This window comes from Carettochelys insculpta, chromosome 4 (assembly GCF_033958435.1).
Source record: "Carettochelys insculpta isolate YL-2023 chromosome 4, ASM3395843v1, whole genome shotgun sequence".
Classification (NCBI taxonomy): Eukaryota; Metazoa; Chordata; order Testudines; family Carettochelyidae; genus Carettochelys; species Carettochelys insculpta.
Genome location: NC_134140.1, coordinates 12,480,960 through 12,499,059, shown reverse-complemented (window position 1 = coordinate 12,499,059; position 18,100 = coordinate 12,480,960). Strand labels below are relative to the sequence as shown.

Sequence of the window (18,100 nt, the reverse complement as noted above, 5' to 3'; positions counted from 1 at the left end):
CGAGGAGGTGCTCCAGGTAATGGGGAGCAAGAGGCGGAACGCGGATGCGTTCGCTCGGCTGGCCGATGGCCTGGCTGCCCGGGGTCACCCTGCCCGCACTCCTGATCACGTCAGGAGTAAGGTGAAGGAGATGCGGCAGAGTTACTCCCTGGCCCGGGATGCGGCCAGCCGATCTGGGGCCGCCCCCGTCACTTGCCCCTTTTACAGGGAGCTCAGGGACATCCTGGGCCCCCGGCACACCTCCTCCCCTCCGGCCACCCTTGATACTTCAGCCGACGAGCCCCAGCAGGCCCTGCAGCCGGAGTACACCCCGGAGGTAAGCCCCGCACCCCGGGGGCCCCCCCCGGAGCCCACCCCCGGGACATCGCGGCAGGAGGAGGAGGAGGAGGAGGAGGGGGGATCCTCCTCTGCAGAATCCGGGCTGCAGATCCTCCTCCTGCTATCCCGGAGCAGCAGCAGGGCCTCCCCCCACCGGGGATCTCCAGACCGTGGGAGTGGACCGACAGGTATGTACCCCCCTCTGGTGTACACCCCTGGGCTTGAGGGGCGGGGGGTAATAGATATGTGTCCATGGCCCCCCACATGCTCACATGGCCATGGCCCCAAGGACAGCAGGGCCATGGCCCTCACAGCAGTGCATCAGCCCCTGCCCCCCCCACCACCCCGCACGACAGTGCCATGCCCCATCCCCAGGGCAGGGGGGAGTGGAACCTCGAGGGGCCCCCGGGAGGAGGGGGTGGGACACCCTGCAGCAGCAGCAGCAGCAGCATGTGATGGAGTGGGGGGAGTACAAAAGGGAGACTCAGGCTAGATATGAGCAACAAGAGCCAAATAGCTCCCAGGGGCAAAGGATGATCCTGGGGCTACAGCTGGCAGGTGACACCTCTGCCCTGAACAAAGAGGAGGGAGGAGCCGAGCTGGCTTGGAATTGGGGGGGGAGGGCGGGGGCCACAGGTAGAGGCTAGGGGAAGGGAGAGCTGGAAGGCAGCCAGCCTGAGGAGGGGGAAAGCTGCATCCCAGAGGGGCACCCCTTGAGGTCTTCTCCCCAGGACGGGTTGGAAGGACTGTCTCTTCCGACAGCTGGTGCTGTCACTCCTGGGAGAAACTTGGCATCTGTGGCCTAAGAAACCTCTCCTGCTGTCAGACCCTGCGGTGTGAAGTGAGAGTCGCTCCCACCAGGGGACGGGGTGCAGGGCAGGGGGACCCCTGGACCCCATCCATCACAGCAGAATCTCCCGGGCACGGGGATGGGGAACCTGCAGCACAGGGCTGGGGGGACAAAGGCCACAGCTCGGGGCCCACACTAACGCCTGTCTCCATTCTTCTTCCCCTCCTCCTCTCCTGTGTCCCGCACCTGCACCATCAGAAGGACCGGAAGAGAGCGCCGGCGAGGCATCAGTGGTCCCGGAGAGCCCTCCAGGACCATCGCTCCAGGCCAGCCCCTCGGCCGAGGACCGACCGGCCCCACGGCGGGCTAGACGGCGGACCCCGCGCCACCACCAGCCAACGGCGACGGACCCCCAGCTGCTGGCCATCCACTGTCGGCAGCTGGAGGTCGCGGAGCAGCACCTGCAGCTGCAGGAGCGGGCACTGGCCTGGTGCCAAGAGGCATGGGGGGCCTACATGGAGACTTTCAACCGCCTGGTGGACTACCTGGCCCCCCATGCTGCGCCGGCCTCCGCAGTGCCCAACGTGCCTGCTCCACCAGCCGCACCACCAGCTGCTCCGCCCGTCGCCGTCTCGTCCGCCGTTGCCCCGCCACCCACCGCCGAGGGCCGGAGCGCCGAGGGAACCCTGGAGCCAGCTGAGACTCGCCGGGCATATCTTCCGGTCCGGCCCGCCCCCATCCAGCCCCGGACAGGGCTGTGGCCACGGCGGGGCTCCTGGCCGCCCACGCCCAGTGCCAGACTGGAGGGGCAAGGGGCCTGGGATGTGCCCCCCCCCTTGTATATAGTTTGAACTTATTATTTTGTGCCCCCACCTTTGCCCCGTCCCCCCCATGTAAATAGTTCTCCCCTTTATCCTCCCTGGTTTTCTTTTTATTAATGAGCACACTTTTTTCTTACTATTGTTTTATTTGTACATATTACTTTGGTTCCACATGTTGTATATAGTTTGTTCTTGTTTTATATATTTATAGTTAAAAAAAAAAGTTCTCAAAGAAAAATCAGTTTAAGTTCAGCCACAAGTGCGTGCTGTCATTTGTCCAGGAAAAGTGGGAGGGGGGTGCGGTTAGGTGCTCCATGGTGTGGGCGTTGGGGCAGGAGTGTGGTGGAGGAAGGGGCGGGCAGAGGGGGGCCTGGGCAGAGTTCACCCCGCGGCCTCATCATCGAAGTGGCCCCGCAGGGCCTCCTGGACCCGGGTCCCTTCGGGGTCCACCTGCCGACTGGGGGCAGTGGGTGGCTGCACGTTGGCCCTGCCGGCCTCCACAGCCCAGCCCTGGAAAAAGGCCTCCCCCTTGCTCTCCACCAAATTGTGCAGGGCGCAGCAGGCACCCAAAATCAGGGGGATGTTGTTGGGGCCCGCATCCAGGCGGGTCAGGAGACATCTCCAGCGTCCTTTCAGGCGGCCAAATGAGCGCTCCACCACCTGGCGCATGTGGTTCAGGAGCTGGTTGAAGCGCTCCTGGCTAGCAGAGAGATGGCCCGTGTAGGGGTGCATGAGCCATGGCCGGAGGGGGTAGGCCGCATCTGCGATGACGCAGAGGGGCATGGTGGTGTCCCCCAGAGGGATCTCCCGCTGAGGGATGTAGGTCCCCGCCTCCAGCCGGCGGCACAGGCCCGAGTTCCGGAAAACCCGGGCGTCGTGGGTGCTGCCAGGCCAGCCCACATAAATGTCCGGGAAATGTCCCCGGCTGTCCACCAAGGCCTGGAGGACCACAGAATGGTAGCCCTTGCGATTCAGGTATCGTCCTCCACTGTGACAGAAGCCCAGGGTGGCAAAGGCCGCGATGGTGGCATCTGGGTCCCCCAGCCTCACGAGCCTGTGCAGGAGCATGACGTTGATGGCACGCACAACCTGCAGAGAAAGCACATGGGACAGCACCAATGAGGGGTGAGCAGGGTGTGCGTGGCCCTGCCCTGCCCTCCCCTGCCCTGCCCTGGCCTCCCCCGCCCTCCTCTGCCCTGCCCTGCCCTCCCCCGCCCTCCCCTCCCCTCCTCTGCCCTGCCCTGGCCTCCCCTCCCCTCCCCTGCCCTCCTCTGCCCGGGCCCCCCTCCCCTGCCCTGCCCTCCCCCCGTGGGTTCTCTTACCTCCATGAGGACAGCCCCGACGGTGGCCTTGCCGACACCAAACTGCTGCCCCACGGATCGGTAGCTGTCGGGAGTGGCCAGCTTCCAGACAGCGATGCCGACCCGTTTCTCCACTGTGAGGGCACGCCGCATGGCGGTGTCCTATTGCCTGAGTGTGGGGGTGAGCCACTGGCACAGCTCCATAGATGTCTGCCGGCTCATTCTGAAGTTCCTGAGCCAGCAGTCGTCGTCCCACTCCCCAAGCACCAGCCGCTCTCACCAGTCGGTGCTGGTGGGGTAGCTCCACAGCCATCGGCGTGTGAGGCGGGGGTGGGGGCGGGTTGCTGCAGGGTTGGGGGTTGAGCCCTACTGCCCTGGGGGCAGCTCCTCCTCCGGTGTAGCAAGGAGATGCTCAGCTGCCTCCCTCATGGCATGGAGCAGGGCAAGCCCTGCTCCTGCCGAGAGGGCTGGGTGGACCTCTGGCTGCTGCTGCTGCTGCTGCTGCTGCTGCTGGGGGTCCATGACTGCGGCGCCCGGGGTCTGTGTGCCTATGGCTCCTCAGACCGCGTGCTGTGCAGGCTGAGTGTGTCTGGGAGGGGCCCTTTAAGGGAGCGGCTAGCTGTTGCCCCGGAAGCGCTAGTCCGCCCTGTGACCCTGTCTGCAGCTGTGCCTGGCATCCCTATTTCGATGTGTGCTACTTTGGTGTGTAGACGTTCCCTCCTGCTCCTATTTCGATGTTGGGCTGCGCAACGTCAAAGTTGAACATCGACATTGCCAGCCCTGGAGGACGTGTAGACGTTCGATGTCTCTACATCGAAATAAGCTATTTCGATGTAGGCTTCACGTGTAGACGTAGCCTAGAGTAACTGAAGTCAATGTACTTAGATCTACTTACTGTGATATCTTCACTGCTGTAAGTTGACAGTTGATGCTGCCTGATGGGTATAGAATTTTAGAATCATAGACTCATAGGGCTGAAAGAGACCTCAGGAGGTCATTGAGTCCAGCCTGCTGCCCAAAGCAGAACCAACCCTTTCTAAATCACCCCAGGTAGGACTTTGTCAGTCTGGAACTTGAAAACCTCTAGGGAGATTTCACCACCTCTCTCGGTAAGATTGAGAAGACCTGCCCTTAGGTATAGCTGGGGATATAGAATGTAGTTTAAAATGCATGGGATAATGTATCATGGGAGTCTGCACGTGTCCTGGGGATTACAATTTACAAAGATCTTCAGTGGGGGTAAATGAGAATAGTTCCAGCTATATAGCCAAGTAGGTTGCCCTCTACTGTTTCTTCCTATGAGACAGTCATGCTGGGAATAAGGCCGTGCATTTTGACAGTTAAAGTCACGTGAAGACAGCTGCTCTGTTGATCAGATTTTAGTCAAGAACATGACACAGAGAGGCTTATTTGTAGATTTCCAGGTCAAAAAATACCACTACAGTCATCTGCTCTGAACTTCTGCATGACTCAGGTCAGAGTATTTCACCCAGTACTATTTACTGTGGAAAGAATTCTTTTTTAATACTACTCATCTACGTTGGTGATTCTAGCAATTGCATTGATACCAGTGTTACATGCTCCCAGGCTAGTTACGATGTTTGAAATTATGGGTGGGTATATGCCGCAGTAAGCAGGTTTTTGTATGGGCTATTTCAGCTCGTTAGTGGGAAAAGACCTGTACAAGAAAAGTGGTTTCATCCAGTTCATCACCAGGACTTTTAAACAACCATGATCAGTACTATGTTGTTGTTATTGTAACCTGTCAATCAGCCACATAAAGTTCCATGGCATCATTAACTGAATACTCACAAAACATCTGACTAAGAGCCTGGAAAAGCTGCACACTTACAAATAGAAATTGTGCTCTAACTTTGTTTGCCAGTCTAAAATAACAGTCACACCTAATCCCCTCCTCCGCCAAATAGTGAAAGGAGTTAGAGCTGTAGGCAAGACAGAAACTACATATATACAAATGAGACTATACCTGTAGAGCGTAGAGGGACGCAGGAAGGCTGTTGTTGCTGGCAGAGCTGCAGAGAAAGAGGTTTTCATACCAAGGACTGATTGTGCTCATTTAAACAGGACTTTAACTTTTCATTTGAGTGCAATGGGACTACTGGCCTATGACAAGTAATTTGCAGTGTTTTAGCCATAAAGTTAAGCATGCGTGCAATTGTTTGCACAGTGGGTGCATGAGTGATGAAATAGAAGGCTGAAGGTACATGAGTGAAGGGAGAAAGGAAGGGGGCATGAGAGAGAAAAAATGGAATAAAACGAAGAGTGTTTTATAAAGCAAGGACACGAAATGGATCTTAAAGTGAAAGAAAGAGTTTATGTAAAGAAGCTCACTTGCTGCAATTTCTAAATGTTCTTTAAACTTTAAAACAGCTACATATCTTTGCCATTTAACCATGTGACCATTTACTACCGCCATGACAGGAACAGATTAACTACAAGTTGTAACTATCTTGTCTGGCAACTTTGGGACCTGACTGGTGCTAAATGAGAGAATTTGCCGGACCACAGGAGGTCAATATTATCTAGCACATTACCAATGCTTCCACTGCTTGCTGGGCTTTTAGAAGACACTTAGGGGCAAATTACATCCAAGTAACAGAGCAGAACACTGACAGTCAGGGCTGGTGACTGTAAACAAACTTTATGTGACCATAGGACACTTGACCACCATATGTGTGATAAATGGTCATCTGGCTAACTAAAATCATGCTGGATTATGGATGTTCCCAGATGAGTGAGTTCTGGATTAGAGAGGTTCAACCTGTTCTTCAAAATGACATTCAGAGATTCTAAGTTGGGGGGGACCACTGTAATGAGTGGCACTGCAATGCTTTTTGGAGCTGCATCCCCCGCTTCTATCTCTGTCTGCACCCCTCACCACCCCCTAGAGCTACCAGCTGGGAAATAACTAGTACTGGAATCCAGGAATCCTGCCACCTACTCCACAGCTTTGATCACTAGGCCCTGTTTCCTCTCTGCTTATGCTACACCTACGTTTTCAACATGGTTTCAAAAGCAATATTTGACTGTGCTTGACTGAAAGAAAGGGAGAAAAGGGATGTGTGGGAGACCTGGATTCAAACTGAAATGCTCTGTGTGTTTACTCCTGTGCAGAATGCATCTCAGGACAACTCAACTGGAATTGTCCAGTCATATCCAGAAATAGGGTGTGACTGTTATTGGGCATGCTCAGAAGTTGCTTCTGAAGCTATTGAGTAAGACCCACAGCTATTTGTCCTTTGACAGCTGAGTCAATCAGAGCACTGCAGAGACGGGGGAGCAGTTACAAATGTAGATGCTAAAGACAGTCCAGTGGATAAAGATGAGCGTTTGAAGTTTGCCATTCTGGTAGTGATTACCTCAGCTAGAAGGGCCTCAGAAATCAGGGCCCTTATGTTAGAGCCACAGTATATGGTCATGAAACCAAAAAAAGCAGTCCTGTAGCACTTTAATGACTGACCAAATAGTGTATTAGGTAATGAGCTTTTGTGAGACAGACCCACTTCTTCAGATCTGTTAAATTCTGATAAATGCAAACTGACACAAAGTGAATATAACTGGGCTCTTCAAGGACAAAGTTCAACTCTTCCCACCCACCACCCTTCCTTTTAAAGGTGGTCTCACAGTTCCATAGTAACCAAGCCCTTTTCCTGCCAGTTTTCTACCTGAAACCAGCCAGAAATTCAAAAGAGCAGCAACTTCACCTCTTGGATGTCAGTCATGCCTTAGCCTTCTACAGTGGGAAGACTAAAGATCCATTTAGTACATCTGAGTAACTCTTAGGGGCAATAGCAGTGAAGATGAAAGACCTGACAGTTTCAGCCTATTCATCCAGGATAACTTCCTGTATTTGGGTTTGGTATGAGAGGACAAACATTCTCCTCCTACTATCTTGTCTGCCTATTTGACAAGTGTTCAGGCCTCTTCACTGGTGTTTCTGTCGAAGGTCCCAACTGAAGACCTCTGCAGAGCTTGTGACCTAGTTGTTAGTACATACTGTATGCTTCCATTATACCAACTCCCAGCAGGCCAGAGATGAGGCTAAGTTCATAAGAGCTTATTGTATATTTATGAACTCTAATGCTATGTATTCCTTGGGTACTACTTGTGATTCACATAATTTGCAAAACTTCCTGAAAAAAAACTGTTACAGAATGGTTAATAACTGCTTTTTAATTCTTGTTGGATTATGTATCTGTGCCAATGGAAACTTACCAATGAAAGTACAAGCATTACCTTAGATGCAAATTCATAAACCAGCTGAATCCCAGGGCACTATCAGACCCTAATTCTTTTTTGACCATAAGTATAGCTTTATTTTCCTGGCACTCTGAAGATTGAAAACAGACATTTGAGTGTGAAAAGGAACACTGTGTAAATCTTCTCTGGGTGCAAAAAGCATCGATCACAAAGGGCTGCTCCATCCTCTTTGTGCATTCAGGCTCCACTATGGAATTTGATGAAACACTTTCAAAAGTATCAATTGCTTTTTCTTCTTGTAAAGATGGGTTTTATTCTTGCACCTGTCAAAGCCTGTTATTGTTGCCAAGATAGTTGGGTAGATGGGAAAAGAGACGATGGGACAAAGATACTAATAAAAGTGGAGAACATCTAATAAGACATTGTTGTGTGAAAAGCATTTTCCTTTAATCTCCTGGCCCGTCCTGTTTCCTTGGTTTACCTTTTCCTGAACTGTTGCCAAACGCAGTTAGTCTCTCTGTCTGTCGCACATTACAGACAGCCACAGCACAGAAAACACGCAATAGTTGTTTGCTTTTTCCACCCTGGAGGTAACACAGTGAAGTTCATGCACATTGTGTTGAGTTATTACTTCTGGCTGTCACTGTTTAATACAGAAACAATGGTTTATAACCAAATTTTCTTTGTGGTTGGAAAAGCTGATGCCTGCAAACACAGAAGGGAACTATTGTGCTATTGGTCAGAAAGGTGGGAATCAGTGGAATATATATCAGTTAATGGATTTCTGGGTGTAAGCTATGGGAAAAGCAGTTGGATCTGGTGTTCAAGTCTTTGACCTGAGAGCCAAGACACCAGGTTTCTAGCCTCAGTTTTATCACTGACCTCTCTGTGACTGTTTCCCTTAGTCTTTCTTGTCTATTGGGATTGAGGGTACGTTTATACCTACAGGTGGAGGGGTTGGCACACTATGAGCAATCTTCCAGAGATCGATTTTGCCTCATGTGTGAAGACATGGCAAAATTGATCTCTCTGGGGCTTGGACATCAGCCCTGGTATGCCACACCGACATGTAGAGTCAGGGACACTGCTGTTAGCCCAAAGTTCCTTGATCTACACCAGGGAAGAAAGTTACATCTTGATACATCAATTCTGGCTACACAAATGGCGTGGCTAGAATTATGTCTCTGATCAGCTTTGATCCCTAGTGTAGACCAGGCCTGAAAGTTGTGTGTAGCAAGGACCATGTCTTACTGGATTAGCACAACAGGGCTTTGATCTTCATTTAGGCATATAGGTGCTATTATAATCGTGGTAACAATGGAGGATTCTCTTCTTACTTTTATGCTACCTTTCAATTCACATATGGCTTGTATTTTTAAAGACTACAAGTTGCTTTCTTAACTAGGGTGGATAAAAGTTGATTCTTCATAAAAATGAAATAGATCAGACTTTTTTATTGAAATCAATGCTTTTTTAAATTTAAATTACATTTTTATTTAAATTATGTTTTGCTTTTTCAAAAATAAACCAGTTTAAAAAGAAATCTGAATGTAATATGCTACGTTAAGTTTAAGGTTTAGACATATCATCTCTTAGATCATTTAAATAGAAAAAATATGGTGAATCCATGAGCATCTATCAAAAACTTTGAGGTAAAGGCTATTTTTCTGTATAAAGAGAGAAAGGGGGGAACATCTAACATTGCACATAAACCTTCATAGATATGACAAAACAGGTCATATGCTGCATTAAGGACCCATGTTACTTAATAAATTTTATATTCTGGGGTGTATTTAATTACTTTCCAGTTATCACTCCAACACATCTTGACACAAACATGTGCAAAAAGGTAATTATCTAGCAAATAAACAATATATCATTCAATATTTTATAATGTGCTAAAAAGGTGCAATTAATATCAATCTGGAAATATTAAGCTATATCATTACTTAAATTAGCGTATATTGTTAGAGTGCATCCTCCTTTGTAATAAAAAGATTCACTTGGTGATTTAAATAGCTGAATTAAATTGCCTTGAGGTAAGTCGACACCCTGTTTCCAACCTTTATTTATTTAATGCTAACAACCTTTCTCTGAGTACAGGTAGAGACTCCTCTTATCACCCCCATCCAACAGAAGAGTTAGTCATAGTGCCTGAGAGCTGGGAACTTCCTGCTGTCTTCTTTGCTCACTCTAACATGTCACTGAATAGGTTGAACCTTTCTCCTTCAGCATTCTCTGGCCAGGCAAAATTAGTGGTCTGGCCTGATTTTAATTAGCTGGATGACAATTTGCCAGGGTGCAGCTTAATTTCTTGAAGTGCCATAAAGTTTGTTTACAGACACCAGACCTGGCTCTCAGTATTCCGTTCTGTTATGTAGCTGTATCATATCCCTAAATGTCTTCTAAGATCCCAGGCAGCAGTAAAGTGTTGGTAATGTGAGAGGTAATACTGACCTCCTGTGGTCCAGTAAATTTTCTGGTTCAGCACTGGTCAAGTCCTGAGGGACCTTCTGTCAACATAACTCTGGGAGCATCCACACGCATAAGCTGTTCTGTCGACAGAGTCTCAACAGAACTCTGCATTTGTCTTCACAGTGTTATCCCTCAAAAATTTGAGGAATAATGCTTTTGTTAACAGAAGTGCAGTGTAGACACGTTTGTAGACAGAGAGAGCTTCCAGTTCACCAGGCAGCCCTGTTTGCAGAGCTTCTGGTTAGCTATTCTATTGACAGAGGGCAGGACAGGGCTCTGTCAATGGAGCGGATTGCTTTGGTGCTTTTGTGTGTAGATGCACTCTGTTGATAGAATTTCTTTCGACGCAACTTTGTCAACAGACGTTACTGTCGACAGATGCTTTTAGTGCAGATGTAGTCTATTTTTGCCTGTTTACAATGCTGTGGGAGCCAATGATTCATTCCGTCTATAAAATAATTCATGAGTCTTTATTGCTCGTACAAAGCAAGGGGATGTTTTGTTTTGGTTTTTTTATTTTTTTGTTTGTTTTTTTGTTTTGTTTTGTTTTGGTTTTGTTTTTTGCTGTGTAGCTAAAGCTCAAAACGAGGGTCCTTTGGGAGTTCAGGTTGCTCTCCTAATTCAAGCTCCACATAACATCTCCCAATAGCAACAGAAAATTAAAAAATTACCAGATTTGACTTTGACCTCAGGTACATCTAAGGTATCCCCACTGACTTCACTGTGAGTGAAAAGCGTCCAAGGTGGGAGAGTACTTGTCTCTCATGCTACATGGCACAGCCCACCTCATCTCAGAACACAGTCTCTGGCAGTGCGTGCTCTGCAACTACACATCAGCTGCAGGGTTAAATTCTCCCTCTGCCTCCCTAGAAAACCTGTCTGCACCCAGAGTCAATTCACAGGGGATGCAATTCCCCCCCAACTTCTGCCTTCTAATTGGCACTGCTCCCTGAAGTGCTGCTGCAGCAGATGAGCTCACCCAAGCCCTTGACCCCCTAGCAACCCAACACTTTCTATTCTCTGAGTTCTCCACCTGGGAATGATGGACGTGATCCAACAGGAACGCATCCCGTGCTGTGGTCCCCTCCTACTTCCCCCACTCCCTGGACTGTGTTCTCTTCCACCACTGCTCCTATGCTCACACCTACAAAACAGCTCCCAGCCATGGCTTTACCTGTCTCCCCCTGCCAGCCCACTGGCCAGGCACCCCGAAGGATGGAGCTTCTTTCCTGTGAACATTGCTGCTAGGGCAGCCTGCAAAAATCCAGCCAAAGTCAGCAGGCAAGTTTCAAAGTCCCAGAGGTGACACTTTGGGCAGTCATGTCTCATCCCCGTCCCTTAGCCTCTAAATAGGGGTGGTGAACTTCTTTTGGGCCAGGGGTCACTGAGCCACAGAAGACTCAGTCAGAGCCACACAAAAGTGACAAACAAAAGCCAACCATGATTGATGCGACCCTTAATAGGGACACCACACTCCCCTTGGGCTCCAACCCCATGGGTCAGGGCAGGACGGACTGAGGTTCAGGGCTTCCCCCAGGCCAGATTAACTCTTCTGTGAAGTCTAAAGGCAGAATACGTTTTGTTATGTGCACCAAGGCATGTGCTGATGTGCACCACCGATAGACACATATGTTGCCAAGTGTGTCAGCTGTGGGCAATCTGCTAATCAGCTGGGTGGCACATGAATCTCTCCAGAGCGGCTGCCCAAGAGCTCAGCTTATGGAGAACACTGGTTCAGAGTGCAGGTGGGGACTGCTGGGGAGTGGGATGGGGGTGCAAGGTCTGATAGGAGGGAGAAGGTGGGATTTGGGTGGGAGAAAAGGTTCAGGAGGGGGCTGGGGTGAGAGGTCTGGGTGGGAGTGAGGCTGCTTGAACAGAATCCAGCCAGTGGAAGCAGTGGGAAGCCAGTGCTGGCACTCTAGTCACTTGGGGGCTCACAAAAGGAGGAAAGACAGGGGTGTAGCACCAATGTGGGCTCCCAGCTGCAGGGGTGGGCTGAGCCCCAAGCCTGGCAGGCTGGATCTAGGCAATCATTGGGACTGATTTGGCCCACAGACTGTAGTTTCCCTCCCCCGCTTTAAATTGTGTTCCTCCACCAAGAGTTAGCTGTCATCTCTGGCTGCATGATTGGGTTGTATTGTTCCAGAAGGAAAGGCCGTATACCAATCCATCTGTCCCTCAGGGTTCACACCATGGTGGGAGCATCTGTAAGTTCCACCAGGCCTAAACATGTGATCCACTGGAAGAAGCTATGGAAAGGCCCTATGCTACAGCCTCCTTCCCTCTCCTCCCATTGGACCAACCTGACACATCCCACTCTTGGGTCACTCCTCTCCTGGCAGAGGGAATATTGTTATTCCTTTTGCCACTGTAGCCTCTGCTTCACCCAGTCCCTCATCAGGTTTTCCTTCACTAGGGATTCTTCATTAGCTGGTGTGACCCAAAAAGGTGGCCTTTGACATCTTCAGAGCTGTAAGTTCTAACACTTCTGTCTCTGACCAACAGAAGTTGGTCCAATAAAAAATATGAAATCACCCAGCCTGTCTCTCTAATATCCTGGGACTGGCATGGCTACAAAACTACTGCACACATCTTTTCTTGCTGTCTGACTCATGCAAGCATGCATTATTTCTCCTCCTCCTCTTCCTCCAGGAGCACCCAAGAACCACTGAATAGTGTGACTTTTTGCAATGAAAGCATAGAGCAACTTCTCATCACAGATCTCAGGAGGGATTGTATCATGTCACCAAGAAGATGTAACTCTACAGTGCCCCGTACACATGAGCATCTAGGCCTGTAGAGGTACATGATAAAGCTATTTATACATTCTTTGGCTACTCTGCAAACTCCCTGTATAAGGGTTAAAACCCAAAGCAATAATTTTTAATTAGCAGAGTGTTGGGAATCATTAAGAAAGTGGAAGATAGTAGGATGGAAAATATGTTATTGCCGCTATATAAATCTATTGTCCACTCATGTCTCGACTACTGTGTGCACATGTGGTCAGCCCATCTCAAAAAAGATATATTGGAATTGGAAAAAGTTCAGAAAAATGCAACAAAAATGTGTAGGAATGTGGAACAGCTTCCATATAAGAGATTAAGACTGGGATTCTTCGGTTTGTGGAAGAGACAGCTATCAGGGGTATTAGAGATGTCTATAAAATCATGACTGGTAAATAAGGAAGTGCTATTAACTCTAGAACTCAGTATGGCTCTTCTTATCTTCCGTTTCTATTCACATGTAAATTATTTTACTGAACTTAACTGGCAGACAATTTGGGACAATATTTGATTTTTTTTTCATTTTTATTTCTGTTAGTAAATAGTTAGCAGCCATTCAAATCCGGTTACATAGGGATGCTACATAAACTGGAAGTGGGTAAGAATGAATGGGAAAATTAACCTCTCTCTGTTAGTAGAGAAAACCTCAAAGTCTCTAGTTCCATAACCCACATTATTTGCTCCAGCTCTGTCCATAATGCAATTAGGCTTCTTAACATTAAAACAACCTGGCCTTTGCTTTACCTCTTAGTTCTGAATATGCTCCTCAGAGATATTTGGAATGTGGTATGGTTTATTCCAGGGCCCTGCTGTCTTTTTTAAATACCTGTATAATCTTATCCATTTTCAGTGGGGATCTCTACTGAACTAATTGCTAAAGTTTTCTTGATTTCCATCTTAATGACTGGAAAATGCTCTTGAATACTTTAATGAGAAGTTGGGGCAGGGGACAAATATAGTGATCTAATACCTCACATATAGCTTTTAGGAAGGTTACAACAGCAATGGGAATGAGGTGTCTTTGTTTCTCTCTTAAAAATACATAACTGTTTAATTATCAGAGATATTTGGGTATTGTTGAAATTAAGGAAGAAGGGTTGATTGTTTTCCATGGAGGCTCCCTTGTGCCTCAAAGAATTCTCCACTTTCTTCAGGCCTACTGGATACCTCACCATGTCTATGATATCTTTTATTCCAGCCACAGAAGGCTTGACAGGACTACCTTTGAAACTGTTAACACATTGGCCAGTGGGAACCTGCAGTGTTGAAAGTACTCATTTCATTTTAAGGACTGAATGTCCTATCCCTTCAGTACTCCCAGACTTTGCTGGCCCAGGAAGTTAGAACCCACTTTAGGCATCTTTATTCACATCTGTTATGCTGGCAACATGGACATTGGGCATACCATCTTGGAATAACAAGATTTGAAGTGTTTTTCTGGTTCTTCCACTTACTTGTGGAATGACTTTGAACAAGCACTTAAGGGCCCAGTGCCTTACTTTCCCCATCAGTGAAATCGGGAGAACGCTACTTTTGTGAAGTGCTTACAAATCTGGAAACAAGTGATGTGCAGATGCTTAGTGTCCTTATGCTGGAACAGTGTGAAGCAACAGCACAGTAACGGGAAACTCGGGGTCGTTCCAATCGATTATGACAGGTTCTCCCTTATGAAGATGCTCATTGTTCCCTGTAAGCTGCGTGCTTGGGCAGCCACCCAGGAGAGATTCAGGTGCCACCCAGCTGATTAGCAGAGTTCCCATATCTTCCCACAGCTGGCAGTATGCATTTCTATGGTGATGCAAATCTGCAAAGCCCTTGGTGCATGTGACAAAATTTATTTCAGCCATGGTTGGAAAAAAATAAGAGGGAACACAAGAACCACATAGAACCAGGCTAGTAGTGGGTTTTTCCTCTTCTACAGAATGGTCCCTTCAACTTCTCAACTCTCTTAATCCCATCTGGGTATTTATCTGAGAATTATAGAGTTTCTGCAGCTTCAGTACATTCTGCTAACATACTGGATCTTCTGTGATGCCCCAAGCATTGACCTCCTGAATCCTTTTCCAACTACTCATGCACATTGAACTCACAACAACACAAGGGGTATAACCTGATACAAGGGGTAAGGGCAAGAAGTCAGTGCATATTACTGTTGGGAGAATCATCTCCACTGCTGCTTGTTCTGCTCTGCAGAGTCAAAGGTTAGGTCTGGTTATTTTGCTGCTTAATTAAAAAAGTTCTCACTCAGGTCATACCCGTGACAGGTTAGACCAATGTAGCATGAGTGCTAATTCTAATTCAATTTTCAGGCCTGTGAGGTTGAAAAGGGAGTGAAATGTGTAGAGACTTCCACTGGCTCTTATTAATGGAGAGACCTTGCCACTGGGGAGTCATTGTTATGCAAGAAAGAATCCGTTCAGCTTCTGTCAGTGTCCCTCTGACAGGCTTTGCAGGCAAAGCTATTAGAAGCAAATGAGACCACGCTAAGTCATGCTAATGAAACATTAAATTAATCATCTGTTCCAAGGGGGCAGGCAGAAAATATGAGAAGACCTAACAGCATTAATGAGGAATTTATTTACACTTCAAGGGAAAAAAAAAAGGTGAGACTCAAATGAAAAAGGGCCTTTGGTCTAACCCAGTATGGCTCTTATCTTCCACTTCTATTCACATGTAAATTATTTCACTGAACTTAACTGGCAGACAATTTGGGACAAGGTTTGATTTTTTTTTTTTCATTTTTATTTCTATTAGTAAATGTACTCACAGCAGCATTCAAATCCGGTTACATAGGGATGCTATGGTAAGACTCAAATGAAAAATCACATTGGCTATGTCTACACTAGCACACTACGTGAGAGTAGCCTACTTCAAAGTACGAACATCGAAATAGGCTACTTCAACGCGTATTGTCTACACGTCCTCTGGGGCTGGTGCCGTCAATGTTCAACGTCGAAGTAGCAATGGTGAATGTCGAAAGGAGCTGCCCCGGAAGGAAACGTGGCGCGTCCACACACACAAGCACTCTCCATCGAAATAAGGGGCCAGCAAAGCCTGCAGGCGGGGTCACAGGCTGGACTAGCCCTTCTGGGGCAAGAGCAAGCCTCTCTCTTAAAGGGCCCCTCCCAGACACACTCAGCCTGCACAGCACGAGGTCCACAGAGCCAACAACTGGTTGCAGACCTTGTGCACACAGAATGGACCCCCAGCTGCAGCAGCAGCAGCAGCAGCCAGAAGCCCTTGGCTAAGGGCTGCTGCACACAGTGACCATAAAGTCCTGCAAGGGCTGGACAGAGCATCTCTCAACCCCTCAGCTGATGGCCACCATGGAGGACCCCACTATTTCGATGTAGCGGGATGTGGATCATCTACACATGCCCTCCTTCGATGTTGAACATCAAAGTAGGGCTCTATTCCCATCTCTGGATAAGAATAGTGATTTTGACGTCTCACCGCCTAACGTCGATTTCAATGTCGAAATAGCTCACAGCGTGTGTAGACGCGACGCGTGCTATTTCAACGTTGTGCCAGCTCCTTCAAAATAGCCGGCTAGTGTAGACGCACGCTTAGTGTCCCATGTGGATTGTTTGGGGTTTTCTTTTTATTTATCTCACTGAAACTAAATATAGCAAATTTAAGTATTGAAGCTTGAACTCAAACTTTTAATGTATGTTGACTGCAGGCACCTAGATAGTAACAACAGAAAGGTAGCCATGTTAGTCTGTACTCCAACAAAACAAAGCAGCAGAAATGTAGCACTTTAAAGACTTACAAAATGATTTATTTGGTGGTGACATTTAGGTCTGTCCCATGAAAGTTTATCACCGAATAAATCATTCGTTAGTCTTTAAAATGTTACATTTCTGCTGCTTTTTTTCCAGATAGTAATAGACACTTAACTCACTGGCACTACATGAAAACAGCATGTAAAATTTTGATTGGTCAGAAACACATTCAGAAAGTGCTTTACGTACTTCTTTGCATTGTTCAGAGAAATGTGAGGAATATTCTGCATGCCTATAAGTCTTTAAAAATATTGTGGATTTTGCAAATTCTCTGGAACCAGTTTGATAAAGCAGCTTTCTGAAATGGTCGAATGCATGACTCTGGTTCGTTCATATCTCCTGGGGTGATTTTCATTCCTGGTGTACAGATGATACAGAAAGAGAGGTATTTTTAGGTCTCTGCTTCAGCAGACTTCTAAGCATATGAAATCAATGGGTACTCATCCATTTGCTTAAGGGTTATGCATGCTAAATCAGGGTATTAATGGTTGGCACAAAGGGTGATTTCAAAGCCAAGGCAGTGGACCAGTGTCCCTGCTATTTTTTTTCTATCCATGGGTGGAATACCTTTACTTACGTGCATCAAGGCATTTGCAGATAAATTTAAAATAGCGGCCGCCCTATTTCAAAATTCTTAAACCTATGTTCACAAGGAATAGCACCTATTTCAAAATAAGTCATCATGAATCCAATGGCTCTTTTATGAAATAGGCTTTCTGTGTGTAGACAATGTATTTAGAAATAGCTAAGCATTATTTTGAAATGCATTTTTATATGTTTCAGTATTATTTCAAAATAAACTATTTCAGAATAAATATTCTGGAATATCTTATTTCAGAATAAACCTGCTGTATGGACATACCCTTAGGCTGTGTCTACGCTAGCCCAAAACTTCAAAATGGCCATGCAAATGGTCATTTCGAAGTTTACTAAAGAAGTACTGAAATACATATTCAGCACTTCATAAGCATGCTGGCAGCCACAGCACTTCAAATTGACGTGGCTTGCCACTGCATGGCCCGTCCAGACGAGGCTCCTTTTCGAAAGGACCCTGGCAACTTTGAAGTGGATTTCAAAGTTGCCAGGGTCCTTTTGAAAAGGAGTCCTGTCTTGACAAACTGCACAGCCGTGAGCCGCGTCAATTTCGAAGTGCCACGGCTGCCGACATGCTAATGAGGCGCTGAATATGTATTTCAGTGCTTCATTAGTAAACTTCAAAATAGCCATTTGCATGGCCATTTCAAAGTTTTGGGCTGGTGTAGACATAGCCTTAGGCTGTGGCTATACTACCCCTTCCTTTTGGAAGGGGCCTGCAAATGTGGCTGATCAGAAGTGCAAAGGAGTCACAAATTTAAATATCTTACACATCATTTGCATATTAACATGGTATCTTGATTCCAGAAGAGCTAATTTTGAAAGCCAAAACAGCCTTGTAGATGGGGTTCTTTTGAAAGGAAACCCCTCTTTTGAAAGCACCCTTCTTCGTAAGTATTTTCAGGAAGATGAGTGCTTTCAAAAGCGGGGTTTCTTTTCGAATGAACCCTGTCTACATGGCTGTTTTGACTTTTGAAATCAGCTCTTCCAGAATAGAGATCCTGCGTGAGTA

At 47.4% G+C, this 18,100-nt stretch overlaps 1 long non-coding RNA gene across 1 annotated transcript in view; it reads right to left on the bottom strand.

Annotated features, from left to right (window-relative positions):
- LOC142012213 (uncharacterized) overlaps positions 1 to 5,248 on the bottom strand; it is a 30,715-nt gene extending 25,467 nt beyond the window's left edge. The window contains exon 1 of the long non-coding RNA XR_012645286.1: positions 5,218 to 5,248. This is a non-coding gene — a long non-coding RNA (uncharacterized LOC142012213). The remainder of the gene's footprint in view (positions 1 to 5,217) is intronic.
- Between the last annotated feature and the right edge of the window lie 12,852 nt (positions 5,249 to 18,100).